We start from the raw sequence: 19713 nt of genomic DNA on the forward strand, positions 1-19713 counted from the left end.
TTAGATTTAGACAATGCCTAAATTGTACCACTAATGTAATGCTTTATTTTCTTGAAATAATTAAGAAGAATAAGCTTCAATTTTAAAGATGCTATTCACATCTAGTCAAGTAATTCATAAATGAATTGAAATTTATACTGACCAAACATAAGTGGATTGAAATTTGTACTAAATAAACAAAATTTTGTTTCACTTAAAAAAAATTTTAAAATGCAAATAAAATCCTACAGTCTATTTTCCTTTAGAACAGCTCTCATTGTTGAAAGGTTTTTCCTGACCTCACTTCCAGGGATGGGGAGCCTATGGTCTTGAGGCCACATGTGGCCCTCTAGGCCCTCAAGTGTGGCCCTTTGACTGACATCTCGAAGTCACAGATTCCCTACCCCTGTCTTAGACTGTGTGCTCCTTTTGGACCGGGACTGTGTTTTACCTCTTTTTGTATCCTTAGCACTTAATACAGTACCTAGCACATAGTAGGTCTTTAAATAATATTTGATAGCTGAATGATGGCAAATTGGGACAGTTGCCTAGGACTGTATGCTTTAGGGGCCCTACCCTTCCTAAATGGCATCTATGGTCATTTTCACCTGAATAAACTGGTATAGGAATTGTGTGTGTGTGTGTATGTATGTGTGTGTGTGTGTGCGTGTGTGTGTGTGTGAAGCAGGACAGATGGGGAAGGGAGAGTTCATGGTTTGATTTACCCTCACCCCTTTCCCCACTCAAGGGACACCGTAGGGAATGTAAGGCAAGAGTTAAGTTAAATCGACAAGCATTTAGAAGCAGTCACCATATACCAGACACAGTTCAAAACAAAATACAAAAATACAAAAAGCCAACAGAAGGAAAGATAGCCCTTGCCCAGTGAGAAGACAACACCTTAGGAAACTGATAAAAGGGAGAAGGAGGTGGGAGAAAGTCAGGAGGGTCAGGGGTACAGCCTTGAGAGGAGTAGAGACGAGGCTAGTCTGGGTGTCCTTAAATTGGAGGTTCTGGGAGGATGCAGCCAGAAGGAGAGGCCACCAGGGAGAAGACGGGGCCAAATCTGGTCTTGTCAGTCAAACTCCCTACACTCTCTGTATCCAGTGGGTTGGGAGAGACCTTAACCAAGTCATTTCCACTCATTCCCTCATCAGTTCCATAAGGGAGTCAAATTTGAAGATTTCCAACCCTAGCAATCCTTCATTCTTTGATTCCATGAGATGAAATCACTTGTGGCTGAGAAAAAATCACTTGTAGCTGATCCATGTTCAGAAATGATCACAGTTGGCATCAGTCGAGTACTTTAAGGTTTGCAATTTGTTTTTCATACATTATTTTCCTGTAGCCTTAAACCAACGCTAGGGATAAGGTATTACAGGTGTTATTATCATCTCCATTTTACATATGAGGAAACTGAGGCCTCTAGAAACGAAGTGATTTGCCCAGGATTCAAGCCCATGTCTCTTCTGGCTCTAGAGCCAGCCTCTTTGTATTTGTAACACTTCCCTCTCTTAAGAAAAAAGTTTTAGGAGCAGCTAGGTAGCACAGTGAATAGTGCACTGGGGTTGGGAGGACAAGTTCAAATCTGGCCTCAGACACTTTCTAGCTGTGCGAACCTGGACAAGTCACTTAACCACTATTAAAAAAGAAAAAGATTTTGAAAGTGAGAGAGTGTGGAGTCCACTTAGGGACCCATTGGCAGGGTCCCTGGTTATCAGTCCCTTCATTCCTGGTATCTGAAATATATGAAGAACATCTACTTAGGGTCCTTGCCTTTATGTGGCATGGACCTCTTGGGTGCTCTGGTGAAGCCTGTGGATTCCTGCTTAGAAGAATGTTTTTAAATGCATAAAATACTTAAGAAAAGGACTATGTTGAAATTGAAATATGGTTTTCTCTCTCTTTCTACATATATATGTATGTATATTCACAGATTCCAGGTTAAAAATACCCAATTTTATTTCAACCAATCATTTTTTTCTGAAGACGGACTGAGGTCAAGAGAAATTAAATAATTTGTCCAAGGTTGTATATGTAGTAAGTAGCAGCAGTAAGATCTGAACCCAAGCCCCGTGATCTCCTCTGTCCCTTTAGTCACTCTTTGTGTTGTCCCAAGTTCCACTGCTTATCTATGCTGGAACCAGCGGGCCTTGGATTCTTTCCAGGTGAGGACAGTTCTGGGCAGCAGAATTGCAGGTAGGTACTTTTGGCTGAGGCCCAGAGCCTGGGAAGGGCTCAAGTAAAGGGCATAGTTACTGCTTCACCCAGGCTCCCTCAGTCCAGGAGGCTCATCTGCCTCCCCCTTGTTCCAGAAGAACAAACACAGTTTATTCTGGTTCTACACAACCTACAAAGACCTGTGGTTTACTATCTCAGGGACTGGCTGTCCCCAGAGCCCTTCAGGGTCACTCCCTGCTGACTGTGTCCCAGTGCCAACATTCCTCAGAAAGGGGATGGCTCCTTCCCCAGGGAGTCTTATGGGTGTGGGTAGACAGGTTAGGGTTAGCACAGATTGGAAGCCAGAGAACCTGGGTTCAAATCCTGGCTCTCTTAGACCTGTGGGATCTCACCACTCTGTGCCTCAGTTTCCTCTAAGCTAGATGGCCTTTGAGGTCTAAATCTGTGATCTGAGGACATGCCCACACAACTCCTGTATATGGGGATGATGGTCATGTTTGCAGCTGCCTTTAGTAGCCTGACATAGAGATAAGAACTTTGAGGAGACCTCAGGCATACCTTCCTAGAGTTAGGGTTGGAAGGGACCTCAAGGAGGCAGCATCGTGTGTGTGTGTGTGTGTGTGTGTGTGTGTGTGTGTGTGTGTGGCAATTGGGTTAAGTGACTTGCCCAGGGTCACACAGTTAGTAATTGTCAAGTGTCTGAGGCCAAATTTGAACTCAAGTTTCCACAGACTCTAGAGCCGGTATGTCACTTAACTGTCTCGAGGCAGAATCTATAAGATGATTCCCAATGCAATGATTCCCAAACCTTTTTAACTATAGTATGGTTTTCTTTGCCAGTAGGGATTGGAGCTCATGAACCAGTGAAGCTGCCAATTCTGCAGGAGACTCACACATGTGTACTTTCTCTCCAGAGTGAGTAGTCATTTTTTTTTAGTTCAAGATTTGATGCATTTTGAAGTTAGGACATACATGTTGCAGGCATGCATATTTGTTTATGTTTTGAACATGGTACTGCCTTATTAATATATAATGGATAAGTAAAATTTACACTAAATAAAATTATTTATACATTTTCTTTTCTCTGCAATTACATATAATGCCTAAAATCTTACAGTATACTGAATGAAATTCATGGCATTCTTGGAAAACCAATGAGATCATAAGACCTTAAAGTTATATAGTATTCTAAGATTTGCAAAGTATTTTACAAATACAATCTCATTTAATCCTCACAACAATCCTGGGAGGGAGGGACTGTTATTATCCCAATTTATAGATGAAAAAATCGAGTTGGTGAGAGGTGAAATGACTTTTCTCAGGCTATAAAGCCAGTGTTTGTAGTGGGATTTGAATTCAGATCTCACTTACTCCTAGTGCAAAGTTCGTGTAGAAGAAGGAGTATAATTCTTGGAGTTCAAAGACCTGGGCTCAGATTCTGACTCAGACACTTCCCAGCTTAGTGACCTTGGGCAAGTGGCCTCCTCTCTCCATTGAAATTTCCTTATCTGAAAATAGAGATAATAATAGCACCTACTTCCCAGTATTTCTGTGGAAAAGCATTCCAGGTACGAGGAATGGCCAGAGAGAATGCCCAGAGAAAAGAGATGGAGACTTGTGGGTGGAAGAGGCAGGAGGTCTATGTCACTGGACTGAAGAGGACTCGTAGGGGAACAAGATGAAAAGGTAAGAGGGGGAGGGCTATGAAAGGCTTTGAATGCCAAATGGAGCATTTTGTATTTGATCCTGGAAGTGATAGGGAGCCACTAGAGTTTCTTGAGTATGGGAGTGACATGGTCAGACCCAAAATCTAGGGAAATTACTTTGGCAGCTGAATAAGGAGAGGGAAGGCCAGCCACTGCAGAGTGTAGAATAACCATTGCGTACTGGTGGCCATGGAATGTTCCAAGAACTCAAGGAAGTACAGCTGGAGAGAACCATGAATAATCCAGGGTCAATGAACCTTTTCTCCAAGGTGCTAGCATTAGGGACAGGGGGTAACATGCTGTCTCACCTAGAGAATAAGCTTCCTCCCCAATCCCCTTTCACCTAAATGTCTTGAGAAGCATCAATAAAACAGTGGAAGGAAAGATGGGAACTGAAATCAAAGGACCTGAGTTCAAATTCTATTTCTGTCACTTCAGTGAGTTACGTCAGTTTTCTCATCTGTAAATATGAGAGGGACTGGACCAGATAGCTTCTGATGTTTCTTCCAGCTCTAAATCTACAATGTTATGATTTCTTGCAGAGAATTTATGGGAATTGGGGACAAGAATTTCACAGGTAGCTTGTGATTTGTATTGATGGGTTAATCAATCTTTAAAATATTAAGGTATCTGTCCCTTGGTAGCTCTAGATCTCAGTTTCCTTATCTATCAAAGGAGAATAATACTCATCTACCCTGCAGCAACTACTTACTGAGTGACCTTGGGCAAGTCAGTCAGTGAATAAGCATTTATTAAGCAACTACTGCATGCCAGTGACTGTGATCCAAAGCAAATCTTGTAGCCTCCTTGGACCTCAGTTTCCTTATCTGTAAAATGGGGCTGGATTAGATGACCCCTGCAGTTGTCCTTTCCAGCTCTGGCTCTATGGTCCTAAAAGTCAACCTACCTACCTCACAAATTGCCACAAATCTCACAAATAAATACTGAAAATGGCTGACTTAATCCTTTACATCCATTCCCCCATGACAACTTCACAATAACATCGTGACATAGATACCAAAAGTGTGTTATTATTATCATCTCTATTTTTTTTTACACCAGATATTTCTTTGGGATAGAGGATTAACTCCAGGTGAGGATATCCCCTGTGACAATGAAGGTAAGTAAATGTCTGAGGCTAGACTTGAACTCAGTTCTGTCTGACTCCAAGCACAATATTCCATCCACTGAACCTCGTAGTTTCCTCTGTTGTTCAATCATTTAAGTTGTCTCTGACTCTCCATGACCCCATTTGGGTTTCCTTGGCAAAGCTACTGGAGTAGTTTGCCATTTCCTTCTTTTAAAAATATTATTTTTAATTTATGAAATAAAACGAGCATTTCAATAACATAATAAAATAAAAAAGATGATTGTATGTGAAACTGCAACTTTATTACGCACAACTTGCTATTCTTTTTAAGTACATAATAAAGTTATCATGTAAATTTCTTTTTTTTCTTTCTTCCCTCTCCCCTTAGCCCCTTCCACCCTAGAGATGGCTATCATTAGATACAAGCCTGTATATATGTAAAATCCTTCTCCAGCTCATTTTAGTGATGAAGAAACTGAGGCAAACAGGTTAAGTGACTTGCCCAGGGTCACATAGCTATTAAATGTCTGAGGCTGGATTTGAACTGAGGTCATCCTGACTCCAAGTCTGGAGTTCTATTCACTGAGCCACTATGCCTCTAGAGGGGAAAAATATTGAATTTAGAATCCGATAGCCTGGATTCAAATCTCAACTTTGTCTCTTTGTCCTCGTTGTGACCTTAGGAAGTTATCTTCCCTGTAAGGGCCTCAGTTTCTTTCTCTGTAAAATGAGAGGATTTAACCAGATGATGCTTCAGGTCCCTTTTAGATGTCAGCTAAAGTGACCAAAACACTTCCCACTAGTATTATGCTGCCCTCCAGGTTCAGAAGAAATTTTATATGTGGAAGGACTTTGAAAAGTATCCAGGCTTTCACCAATATTGGTTATTCATATTGGAAAGGATCCTAACTGACTTCTCTAGTATCACTGAGGTAGATCTATGAATAGGCATTTACATGATACTAATGGGGCAGCTAGGTGGCACCAGAGAGCACAGAACATGGGACCTCCAGTAAGGAAGACTCATCTTCATGAGTTCAAATCCAACCTCAGATACTTACTAGTTGGGTAAATCACTTAACCCCATTTGCCTCAGTTTCCTCATCTGTAAAATGAGTTGGAGAAGGACATGACAAACCACTCCAGTACTTCTACCAATAAGAACCCCAAATGGGCTCATGAAGAGTTGGACACAGAGAACTGGAAATGACTGAGCTGCTGCAGTAATGATAGTACACAACAGTAGGTTCTCATTAAATGTGCTGTTTTATTAGACAATTCTTTGCGTGTCCTCTTGAGCAAAGTCCCACTTTCTAGCTCTAGTCCTACTGTAATAGATTCAATTTAGCCCAATTAATTTCAATTCAATTCAATGAATCACAGACTGAGATCCAGAAGAGACCCTTACAGACTGTCAAGTCCAAGCCCCTCATTTTACAGATGAGGCAACTGAGGCAAACAGAAGTTAAATTACTTGCCTTGGGTCACCAGGCTAGAAAGTGTCTGAGGTCCAATTGGAATTCAGATTTTCCTGAGCTTAGTAACTAAATGTGCTTATTAAGCATCAATAGATAATCCTGTTCTAAAATCAAGTGTAATCCACTGGATGCCCTAAGTGTTCTTAGAGATGGAGACAGGGGGAAGGGCTGGGGAAAAGCAAGACCCTAAACCTCACTATATTTGGGGTTTAATTCAGAAATTCAGATGCCATATTCCTTACATCAATGTGTGGCAACACACACATACACTCACTCACACACACTCACACACACTTACATATATACACTCACACACATCACACAATACACATACTCACCCATACATACACACACTCACACACACATATGCACATGAAGTGTCATACTCTATGCCTGGCACTGGGCAACACATCATGTGAAGGCAGTCAGTTAAGTCCTCCCTACTTGCTTCGAGGCCACCAACAAATCCTTCCCTGGGCCTGCTGTATTTATAACCTTAGAAGAGAATGGTCATTGTCGACCCCCAGACTCTTATCACCATCTTGAACTGTATGTCCTGTAGATGTCTTAGACTTCATGACTAAAACTTTCCCCCAAAACCCTCCTGCCTTCCCTGTGACTGTAGAGGGCACCATCCTCCTCAGGCTTCCAGCCCAGTAGTCATCCTGGATTCCTCCCTCTCTCACCCTCCATGTCAGAGCTGTTGCCAAGGCTAGTCAAGGTCACCTTGGCACCATCTCTCCTGACACCGCCCCCCCCCCCCAATCCGGTGCAGACTCTCATCACCTCACCTACTGGGGAGGGGGGCAGGTTCCTGCCTCTAGTCTCACCCCTTTCCAGTCCTTCCACCAGTCAGTCACTAAATTTTCCTAAGCAGATATCTGACTATGGTACTTCCCTACTCCACAGATTTCAGTGGTTCCCTCTGTTTTTAGAGCCCTTCACATTTGGCCCTTCTCTCTTTGCAGTATTCTTAAGCTTCCTCCCCCCTCCACATACTCTGAACTCAACAACACCGGCCTTTTTGCTATCCCTTGAACCCAGCAGTGCATCTCCCACTTCTGAGACTTTGTATTTGCTTTTTCCCTGGAATACTCTCATTCCTCATCTCTGCCTCATGAATTCACTGGCCTTCCTCAAATCCCACTTTCTGATGTCTTCTATCTCTGACGTGATCTCCCATCTACCTGACCCATATCTTACGTGTACGTGGATCTCTGCATATTGTCTTCCCCCCACTAAGGTCCTTGAGAGCAGGGGTTATTATTTCTTTTATTCATATTCCCAATGCCTGGCACTTAGTAGGTCCTTAGTAAATACTTACTGATTGATTCCTGCTGATTCATTGGAATTCCTAAGGAAAATGAATGGGGGGGGGGGAGTGGAGTAGAGGGAAAAAAATGCTCTTTCCAAGAAACAAAGGCTTTGGAATTCACCATTGGTGGAGCAAGTTTATCTGCCCAACTCACCTCTTCTAAATGTGTATGTCTAGCTTCATGGACACCATCCTCATTCAAACATGCCTACTTTTAGGGTCACCCCTTCTGCCTTTCTTCTACCCAACTGCTCTTCAGAATGGCATTAGACTGGGTAAAAGAGGGCCTCATCATATCCCTCATAGCTCTGAAATTTACCAGCAGTTCATTTAACCCATTTGCCTCACTTTCCTCATCTGTAAAAGGAGGGTTTGGGCTTCTGAGGTCCCTTTCAGCCCTGGATCCATAATCCTATGAGTGAAGCTACTTGGAACCCATCTCTTGAGATCTAAGTTATATATCCATTTGCAAAGCCAGTGACCCAGTTCTGAATTTTAAGTATACCCCCATGGGTCCTAGTATCTGCAGGTGGATTCTGTCTCCTCCCCCACCCCCTAACCCCAGCCCTGGGGTTCCATTTCCCTGGGAAGCAAGTGGCAAAATCTAAATCCATCTCTTTTTGTTTCCTTGTAACATTTTGTGATTAAGGAAACGAGATCTCCGGAGTCCAGAGTTGCTCACGTCAGTGTGGGTCCTGGTTCCTGTGTGGGCACTGGTGCCCGCTGCTCCATCTGCTACTCTGTTTCCATCAGGGAAGGTTGGAGAACAGAATGGCATTGTAAGAGGGATAGGCATGGGGGAGCTGAGGGCTCTTGACAGGCACTGTAACCAAAAGGGGAAGCGAGGACGTTAAAAGTGGACACAGGAGCCTTGATTGCTTTGTTTCTATGTTGCTACTTTGGTTCTCCGATGAAGGCTGGGAGGGGAAGAGGACTGGATCTGGGCCCATGGGAGGAAATGCAAGGTCTTAGACTCCTCATGCACCATGGCTGCCCTGGGTTTCAGGAGCCAAATAAACTTGGTGTTAATGACTCCCCTTTGGTACCTACAGGGCTGGCACAAGGACCTGTCCAGACAGTGGCCAGGATCTGAGGGGTTGTGTGGTATTAGGGATAGGGCCCTGTACATAGAGTAAGGAAGATCTGGCACACCTTAGACACTAGTTGTGTGATCCTGGACTCAGGTTATCTGATCTAACCCCCTAGTTTTACAGCTGAGGAAACCAAGTCCCAGAAAAGTGAAATGATTATCCGAAAATGCTCTTATGACCTTAATACACTTTGAATCTAAAATTTAGAGCTAGAAGGAACTTCAGAGGCCATCTAGTTTAATCCTCTCATTTTACAGATCAGGCAGCTGAGGCCCAGAGAGGTAAAGGTGCTTGCCCAGGGTTTCACGGCTATAGCTATCAAGGGCAGGATTTGAACTCAGGTCTTCCTGACTCCAAATCCAGTATCCCACCACTGTTTAGGACTGGTTCTGCAGGAGGAGACTGAGGCTAGATAGGGGAACTAAGTAGCTGTGTGACTAAATGTGGGCATGCCACTTAATTTCTCTGGTGAGTCTCATTTCCACATCTGTCAAACAAGGGGCTGAGTGGACTTTCTCCCCAGACTGCCTGGCCTTCATTTTCTATGTGTTTCTATGAGTTGTCTCCATGAGGGCAGTGATTGTTTTCCTTTCGTCCTTGTACCCCCCACATTTAGCACAGTGCATAGCGCTAGAGGCTGCCTAACCTCTATTGGCTGGGCAGTGACCTCTAAGGCCTTCTCCAGCTCTAACTCTCTACTCCTCTCATCCTTCTGTCTCTGACTTCCTAGGTTGATTTGTTTGCTTGAGTTTTGACCTAAGAGGTCATCCCTGTGAGGAAATCCTGATGGGCATATGTTCTGCAGTGATACAGACTGGCCAATAGTTGGTGACATCATCTAGGGTATTTCTTGGAGATAGTGAGAGGTTAAGTGATTTGGTCAGCATCACATGGCCAGTATGAATAAGAAGGAAACAGTAAGGTTGACCCTGCCCGTTATACCACCCTATCTCTCGCTCCCATTTTGCAGATGAGAAAACTGAGTTGCCCAGGATTCCAGAAGCAGTTAGTACTGAAGGGGAGATTTGCACAATGAAATCTCATGGTTTAAATGAATGAGACCTTGGGCTGGGGAGGAGAGAACACTCTGAACTCGTGAGAAGCCTGAGTTATGGAATACAGTTTAAAAAAAGAAATACAGTTTGGTTACTTTCAAGTACACCAGCTGGGCAAAGTTGCCAAGTAGAAAGAAGCTCTTTGGACGTTCTTGAATGAAGAGATAAGGATCCTTGAGATTAGAGAGAGGCGTACTGCAAGGTCAGGACAAGACAGCCTGGAGCCAAGGGATGGACCCTGGAGATCTAGGGAGGAAGTTTCCTTTCTTCCCAAAGTAACCACAGAGGGCTGCAATCAGCGCCTGGGTGGGGCAGCCTGAGCTCCACACCTGGAGGGCAGACCAGAAAGCAAGATCTAGAGAGAATAAGAGCGTACCTTGATATAAATCGTGCTTCCAGATTTCCTAACCATTTTACAGCTGAGGAAACTGAGTCCTAGAAAAGCAAAAAGTGTGCTTATGCCCTTAATAGGTTTGGGTCATAGAGTCAGAGCTAGAAGGGACCTCAGACTATCTAGTCAAACCCTCGAATTTTACAGATGAGGAAACTGAGGCCCAGGGAAGTAAAGTGGTTTGCCCAAGGATACACAGGCAAGATTTGAAGCCAGGACTTCTCACTGTAGCCAATGCTCACTTTCAAGCCCAGGGAAAGTATAGGTCAGGATTCAAGAGGGGTTGGTCATGTGCCAATCACCATGCTACTTTGGTAGGAACTATTTAAAACTTAAAAATTTAAAACTTGGTAGAAACTATTTAAAAGCTGGTCTTTGGCCTTAAGGATCTTATATTTTAATGGACAGACAACAGGAATATAAACATACATTTATAAGATATGTACAGAATAGTAACATATTCGTGTGTCCCAATTCCAGCATAGATGGTCATGTGCCCTTCTGCCAGCTCCCTTTTCCCACCCTACCCCAAACCAGACTCATATTGTGCGTGCAGACACACACACACACACACACACACACACACACACACACACACACCACCCCCACCACCATCTCCACTACCACCACCACCAACACACCAAGCACATTCCCACCTCAATACTCTGACTCATGCAGTGCCCCTCCCCCCCACCTTTCCCTCTGCCCAGCTAAATCTTACTCATCCTTCAAAGTCCAGCTCAGGTCCCTGATCTCTGTGAGACATTCCCTGTCTATCCCCACTGAGATAGATTGCTCCTTCTTCTGAGATTCCAGGTGTGAGCGATAAGATGTATCCAGTGCTTGGTATGTGGAATCTGTTGGTTAACTTTTTATACATTATACATTTCATAGGTAAGACAGCTCTAGGTAGGCTCTAGAGCTGAAAGAGAGCTTAGAACAGAGGATATCAGCACTGGGAAGGAGCTTAGAACAGAGAATGTCAAAGTTTGGAGAGAGTTTAGAATAGAGAATGTTGGAGGGTGGAGGGAGCTTAGAGCAGAGGATGGCAAAGCTGGAAGGAACCTTAGAACACAAAGTGTTAGATATGGGGTAAAGAGGAGGAAAAGATGGGTCTTAGAACATAAAATGTCAGATCTTAAGAGACCCTAAGAGATCGGATGCCTGTTGTGGAGTAGAGTACTACTAGAATTGGAGAGATGTTGGTTAACCCTCCTCATTCCCACAACACCAGTGAAGACTATTGGGGTCTAGACCTGGGGCATCTCCAGGTGGTTGATCAGGGACCCTGAGACCCCTTTGCCCACTGTCCAAGCATTGTTTAGTTTTTCCCTGGGGTTATTGGAATGGGATTTTAGTAGAAGGAGAACTCAGCTCTGACTGTTCATCTGACCAGGCCTAGAACCATGAAGATGTTGAAAGTGGAACAGATTATAGGACATTGAATGTCTGAGGTGGAAGGGACCTTAGAAGAGGGAATTTTAGAACATAGATTGTCATCTTGAGACTGGACAGCAGAACTGTAGAATGTCAGAGTTGGAAAGGATCACCTTTAGCGATCCTCAAACCAAACCACCAAAAAAGGAAGCTGAGGCTCAGGGAGAAGAAATGACTGCTCAGTGTCATACAGCTAGTGAGTGACAACTGCACTTTGAACTCCTTGAGGGACAGGTAGAGTTCGGCAGTCACCAGACTCATATTGTGTCTTATACAAAATCTTGTCTCTTTGGTGCCTCACATAGTAGGGTGCTCAGAACTTGTTTCCTTGGCTCAGTACCATTGGCTGTTTGGTGGCTGACTGGGAGAAGAGGGAGTCATTTTAAGAGCTCTTGACAAGACCTCCTTCTCTTAAGTAGGCCAAACACTCTCTCTGTAATCTTGTTTACACTGGTAATGTGCTTAGCAAGCCCTTTCCTCCCAGAGGCTTCAAGTATAATTTGCCCTGTGCTGTTCTAAAGTTTATCATAAGTTTCAAATGAGTGTGTGGGAGGAGGGAAGGGAAGGGGGAAGGGAAGAGGATCCTGGACAGAGAAAGTTTGACAGAAATGGGAAAGATTTTATTATCAATGTTAATATTATGTCAGGCATTGGGGATCAGAGAGTGGAAAGGGAAAGGAAATCAGGAACATAAGATCAGAAATGGAGAGTCAGAAGGGACTTTGGGAGGTCATTAAGTCTCAGATGAGGAAACTGAGGCACACAGAGGTGCCCAGAGACTTTCCCAAGGTTGTTTCCCAGTTCCCTTAATTTTCCAATTAAGTTGTCCAAAGTTAGACAGGTGGAATTCCAGCTGAGATTCCCTGACTTCAAACTCAGTTTGTCCAGCTCAGTGATGGAGCAGTAAGTGGCACAACTCACGAGGGATGAGATCAGCCCCTTCATTTTCTAATCAAGAGCCCTGCATGCTGGGATACTCAAGGAGACATACTGGTTAAAAAACAAGGGGAAAATCATGTTTGTCTACACCAGGGTGTCCCTACTATGGGCAGCCCACGTCTCCCCTTGGGGACTGGCCATTCTGACTATCCTAAAGGCAATCTGATGTTTCAGGGACTTTTTAGGTCCTTTCTCTCTCTTTCCTAAAAGAATGCCAGGAAAAACAAATCCCTAGGCTGTGGTCTATATGGTCCTGAGCTGATCCCTTGGTTTGCCTAGTCTCCTACACACTAACCCTGAAGCAAGGATTGGGGGTTTTGGCCAGAAAGGCCAGTGGATGGGGAGGGGCCCTAAAGGAAAGGCTTTCTCTTCTCCTTGTATTGAGGGCTGTCAACCTCAAACCAATCGATACAGGCTTTCTATTTTGTTTTCTGTAACTGGCTTTTCTGAGAGCTAATAGCCATAAATTCTGGCTGGAGGACATGTTTAGAAATGCCTCCTGCGATCGGGGTGATTTATCCTCCAGAGCTGTATTTGTGCAGTCCAGCTTGGTTTGGTGGGAGAGCGGCAGCACTGGTCCTCAGCGTCTGGGGGTTCATATTTGGGTAGGGAGGAGGTGGGGTAGGGAAGGCCTCTCCCTGCTCTGAGTTTGTGAAGAAGGTTGTCTGTATGCACAGTTGCCTCTTTATTAGTGAATATCATGGGTTTAGAGTGGAGGGGACTTCAGAGGTTGTCACATCCCTCTTCCCTCCCTTATTTTAGGAGAGGTAATTGAAGCCTAGTGACTTGTCCAAGGTCACACAGACAAATAATTTAGCAGAGCCCAAGGCTACTGAGATTAGCTTAATACACTTAGAGATTATGACATTCAACCTTCTTATTTTACAGAGGGGGAAACTGAGGCACAAGATTTGATCTGTTCAAAGTCATAGAGCCAGGATTCAAACCCAAGTCTCCTGATTCTAGATCATAAGTATCACAGTATTTTGAGTAGGAGGAAATCTTAGAGGTTATCTGTCCCAGCCCATTCCTGTATAGAAGAGAGGAGTATGACCCAGAGAAGGTGTGTTATGATTTCAAGGATATGAAACGAATGAGTAGCAGATGTAGCCTCCAAACCTAAGTTTTCTGAATCTGGATCATTGAATTTAGGACTGTAAAGGATCTCAAAACAATTGATCAGTCTGCTTCTCCACTCATTTGACAGAGGAGAAAGCTGAGGCCCTGAGAGGGAAAGGACTTTCCCAAAGTCACACAGCTAAGTAATTAACAGAGCTAGGATGCAAGCCCAGGTAGTATGACTCAAACTCAAGATCACTGTTTTAAAGATGGAAGGGCCCTTAGTCCCAATTCTTTCTGGAGCTGATAAATTTTCAGTGTGAACATTTTTACCTCAGAGATAGGCAAACCTTTTATTTTATTTTATTTTTATTTTTTAATATATTCATTTTATTTATTTTTAATGTTCTACAATCACTACCATAAAACTTAGATTTTTTTCCCCTACCTACCCCGCCCATCACTCCCCTCCCTCCCCAAGATGGCATACAATTCTATATAGGATCTACACATACATTCCTACTGAATACATTTTCACTATAGTCATGCTGTGTAGAACTAAAATAAATGGGAGAAATCATATAAAAAACCAAAACATAATGCACACACACACACACACACACGCATACACACACAAATGATCTGCTACATTCTGAGAATGAATTCCATAGTTCTTTCTCTGAATGTGGAAGGCATTTTGCTTTAGAAGACCATTGGGATTTTTTTTTATGTCCTTGCATTGCTATGAAGATCCAGGTCTACCAGAAAAAACTCACACACTGTGGTCGTTGCTGTGCACAAATTTCTCCTGGTTCTGCTCCTTTCACTCAGTATCAGATCATATAAGTCCTTCCAGGCCTCCCTGAAGTCCTCCTGTTCATCATTTCTTATAGCACAATAGTATTCCATTACATTCATATACCACAATTTATTCAGCCATTCCCCAGTTGATGGGCATCCCCTTGATTTCCAGTTTTTGCTGGAGTACTGCTATAAATATTTTTGTGCATGTGGGGCCCTTTCCCATTTTTATGATCTCTTGGGGATACAGTCCTAGAAGCGATATTGCTGGGTCAAAGGGTATGCACATTTTTGTAGCCCTTTGGGCATAGTTCCAAACTGCTCTCCAGAATGGTTTAATGAGCTCACAGCTCCACCAACAATGAATCAGGGTTCCAATTCTCCCACATCCTCTCCAACATTTATCATTTTCCTGTTCTGTCATGTTTGCCAATCTAATAGGTGTGATGCGGTTCCTCAGAGTTGCTTTGATTTGCATCTCTCTAATCAAAAGTGATTTAGAGTATTTTTTCATATGATTATAGATATCTTTAAAGAAATAGGCACATCTTACAAAACAGGTGGCAGCTAGGTGGCACCACAGTGCACAGAGCGCTGGGCCTGGAGTCAGGAGGACCTGAGTTCAAATTTAGCCTCAGACACTTACTAGCTGTGTGACGCTGGGCAAGTCACTTAACCCTGTTTGCCCAGTTTCTGCATCTATAAAACAGGGATAAAAATAGCACTTATCTCCTAGGACTGTGGTCAAAAAATCAAATGAGATAACAAATTCAAACAATAAAAAATTAAATGAGATAATATGTATATACTGCTCAGGACAGCATATTTCACATAGTAACACTTAATAAACAGGTGCTCCCTTCTTGAAACAAATTGTTAACGCCTTTCAATGTTGCTGGTTCTCCCATGTCTCAGCTGGAAAAAGGGGAACATTAGTGGTAATAAGAAGAGGTAACATAGTAACATCCTGGTGTGCTTTGTGGCCCTGGGCAACATGGTCTGTTTCTCTGTGCCTCAGTTTTCCTAAGTGGTATGATGAGAGGTGGTTCTGAGAGGCTGCCAAAAGCTTTCCATGATTGGAATCACGAAGGGTGGGAAGTGGGCAAGGAGGGGGGGTGTGTATGTGTGAATTTGTATTAGTTTAGATACAGTAACATCTGCCATTTGAAAATCTTTGTTTATTGTTTCCTGAGTAAATCTCAGACTTCTTTGCCTGGCATTCAAGGCTTTCTATGATCGGGTGGTGTTCTGCCTCTTCAACTTTCTTCTATATGTCTCCTCTACACATACTCAATGATCCATCCTAACAGAACCACTTTTTGCCGTCTAACATGTCTTATACTTTCCTGTCTCAGTATCTTTGCTCGTGCTGTTCCCTGTACCTGGAATGCTCTCCTTGCATGCTGAATTCTTATCCATTCTTCAAAGACCAATCAAATGCTCTCTCCTCCCCAAAACTTTCCCTCATCTTCCCACTTGGTAATGACCATTCCTTGTTCTTTATACTGAATGAATGAGTGAATGACTGAATACAAAAGTATTTGTTAAATGCTTTCTGGGCAGTGGATAGAGCATTGGACCTGACTTTGGGCCAGGGTCTCTATCTATTATGCCACCTACCTGCCCAGCACTTGCTAGTTGTGTGACCCTGAGCTTAACCTCTCTGGCCTCAGTGTCCTCATCTGTAAATTGGGGACAATAATAGCATCTGTCTTTCAGGGTTATTGTGAGGATCAATTGAAGTCAGGAAGACTCATCTTGCTGAGTTCAAATCTGGCCTCAGACCTTAATTAACTGTGTGACCCTGGGCAAGTCTTAACCCTGTTGGCCTCAGTTTCTGCCTCTGTAAAATGAGCTGGAGAAGGAAATGGCAAACCACTCCAGTATCTTTGCCAAGAAAACCCCCAATGGGGTCACAGAGAGTCAAGCTCAATTGAAAATTATTCAACAACCACAACAAAAATGCTTTCTGTGTGCAAAGCACACTGTTCTGCTTGTGATATAAATACAAGTAAGCAAGACAATTTCTCCCCTCAAAGAGCTTATATTCTAATAAGAGAAGAAAATATAAAGACTTTGAAAGGGGATCGGATCAGGCTGTGGGAGACTTGTGAATGACTTGGGAAGTGAAGGCTAACTTGGTTTCAGAGCAAGATGAGACAAAGGCTATCAGAGCCCAGGGTCCCAGGAGTCCAATTTTCAGTGGGAGGAGAATGAGGAAGATGATGGGGAAAGGAAACACAGTCTGGGAAGGACTGGGATGTGGCCTTCCCATAGTATTTTTGTGGAACATTGCTATGAAATAATGCATTACATTTCAGACAGAGGTAACTTAAGTGACTTAAAATGAAGTAGCTTAAAATTAAGTGAAAGAGGGCTAGACATGGAGTCAGGCAAGATGCTAACTCTGATACTTCCTAACTGTGTGGCCTTGGGCAGGTCCTTTTACTTATTTGAGCCTCAGTTTCCTCATCTGTAAAATGGCCGTGATAATTCCTATATTGCTTACCTTTCAGAAAAACCTTGTGGGCACTTGATCCCAACAAGTAGCTTGTAAACCTAGCACTAGACATAGAAATGCCAATTCTTACTATCCTGCCTGTCATGTATTTATCATGTGTTGTTGGGTGCTGTGGTCATCTCATTCATTTTTTAGTTGTGTCTAAATCTCCATGACCCTTTTTGGGGCTTTCTTGACCAACATACTGGAGTGGTTTGCAATTTCCTTCCCAGCTCAATTTACAGATGAGGAAACTGAGGCAAAAAGGGTTAAGTGACTTGCTCAGGTCACACAGCTAGTAAGGGTCTGAGGCTGAATTTGAACACAATTTTTGCTGACTTCAGGCCAGGCTCTTTGTCTATTACACCACCTAGCTGCCCAACACTTGCTAGTTGTGTGACCCTGAGCTTAACCTCTCTTTGCCTCAGTTTCCTCATCTGTAAGTTGGGGACAATAATAGCATCTATTCTTTCAGGGTTATTGTGATGATCAATTGAATTAACACATGTAAAGTGCTTTGCAAACCTTGAAGGGCTACTTAAATTCTAGCCATTATTAGGAATAGTCATTGATAATTTGTGTAGATCAACTCTAGAGAAAATGGAAGAAAAGCTGAGTTCTTTTGGGGCACTCATTTTCATCTTTTAAAAAAATTTTTCTTCTGAACTTAAGAAATGAAACAAGCATTTCCATAACATAGTGGAATAGAAAAAAATGATTATAAATGAAGCTGCAAATCTATTATATACAATTTGATAATTCTTTTAAATATATAATAAAGTTATTGTGTAAATTTCTTTTTTTCCTTTTTTTCTGCCTCCCAAAGTGGCTACCATTAGACATAAACATATGTATGTATGTATGTATGTATGTATGTATGTAAAATCATTCTACATATCTATTTATCAATTCTCTCTCTGGATGCAGATAGCATCCTTTTTAGTTAATTTGGGTATTTATAATAGTCAAAATGACTTATTCCATTAAAGTTGTTCTTAAAGCAATTTTGCCGTTACCATATCCAACATTTTCTCTTGGTTCTCGTTTTGCTCTTCATTATTTTGTGCAAGTCTATCCATGTTTTTCTAAGAGCATCAAGCTCATCATTTCTTATAGCACTGTCGTTTTCCATTACTATCATATAGCTTGTTCAGCCCATTCCACAATTGATGGGCATCCCTGAAGTTTCCAGTTCTTGGCCACCACAAAGAGAGCTGCTGTAAACATTTTAGAACATAAAGGCTCTTTTCCTTTTTCTGTAATCATCTCGGGAAACAGACCTAGTAGTGATATTGCTGGGTCAAAGGGTATAAGTCCTTTAATAACTCTTTAGGTGTAGTTACAGATTGCTCACCATCTCATTTTCTACACTCTTCTCCAATCCTCCAAACTCCAAGTTCTGCTTTTACTTCTTCTTTGTGGCCTCAAGGCTTTAGCATAGTACCTGGTACTTAGTAAACCCTGAATAAAGGCTTGTTGATAGATGGATGCCTCCCACTGGGTTTCCTCAGATTATCTCTTCCTACTGAAGCTTATCTTAGGAAAGAATCTGATAAGCTCATTCACACTGAAGTATAAATGACTGATAAGGCTCCATATGACACCATTCTTTTTGTCTATTTGTGTTTCAAGACGTTTAAGTCCAAGGAATTAATCTTGAAGGCTGGAATTCCTGGCAATGGTAAGTAGGTTGAGAATGAACTAGAAAGTTGGGGGAGTTTTCCTGATACCCTTAAAAACCACTCTGATCCTTCGATCCTAGGTCTTAGAAGTGGATGGTACCTCTCTCCAGAAATCAGGTAAGTTATTAGGAAGGACAGGAATCCAGTTTTGCTTGACTTCAGTTTCAATGCTCTTATTTGAACATGGCAGTTACTGTTTGTTATTCCTATTTATATTGTGATATTGAGTTTAGTGTTTTCCTGCATCAGTTCAGAAATGTCTTCCCATGCTTCTCTCAGCTTTCAGTCAGGTGACACAGTAGTTACTGTGCTGGATTTGAAGTCAGGAAGACCTGAGTTCAAATCTTGCCTCAGGAAAAGGATCCCTATGTAAAAAATATTTATAAGCAGCTCTGTGAGGGTATCAAAGTACTGGAAAGTGAGGGCTTCCCATCAGTTGGTGACTGGCTGAGCAAATGATGACATATGAATGTAATGGAAAACTATTGTGCTATAAGAAAGAGTAAAGAGAATGGTTTTGGACAAACCTGGGAAGACTTGTATGAACTGATACAAAGTGAAACAAGAAGGGCCTGGAGATAAACAACTTCGAAAGACATAAAAATCTCTGATTATCAAAAGGACCAAGCATGATCCTGGAGGACTTATAATACAGCATGTTATCCTCCTCTTAATATACAGAATTTGAATTGGGGTGGCCATTTTGGAAAATTTATTTTGCTTGACTACACATACTTGTAAAAATAAACAAACAAATTTTGCTTTAGACACGTACTAGTTGCACTATCCTGGACAAGACAGTTCACTGCTCTCTGCCTCAGTTTCCTCAATTGTAAAATGAGAAATAATAGAGCCTGCTTCCCAGAGTTGATGTGAAGATCAAATGAGATGATATTGGTAAAATACTTGGCAAATGTTAAAGGACTACATAATGCATAGGACTACATTACTACATTATGGACTACATTATGCATAGTCATCATTTTTTATGGCGCAGTAATACGTGATC

At 42.4% G+C, this 19713-nt stretch overlaps 1 long non-coding RNA gene across 1 annotated transcript; it reads left to right on the plus strand.

Annotated features, from left to right (window-relative positions):
* The first annotated feature begins 2235 nt into the window (after window positions 1-2235).
* LOC140528774 (uncharacterized) lies at window positions 2236-18895 on the plus strand. Its single transcript, XR_011975294.1, has 5 exons — window positions 2236-3075; window positions 3721-3846; window positions 4929-4986; window positions 18655-18703; window positions 18785-18895. It is a non-coding gene; the product is annotated as an uncharacterized lncRNA (long non-coding RNA).
* The last annotated feature ends 818 nt before the right edge of the window (window positions 18896-19713 follow it).

The sequence above is a fragment of the Notamacropus eugenii genome, chromosome 1 (genome assembly GCF_028372415.1).
Source record: "Notamacropus eugenii isolate mMacEug1 chromosome 1, mMacEug1.pri_v2, whole genome shotgun sequence".
Classification (NCBI taxonomy): Eukaryota; Metazoa; Chordata; class Mammalia; order Diprotodontia; family Macropodidae; genus Notamacropus; species Notamacropus eugenii.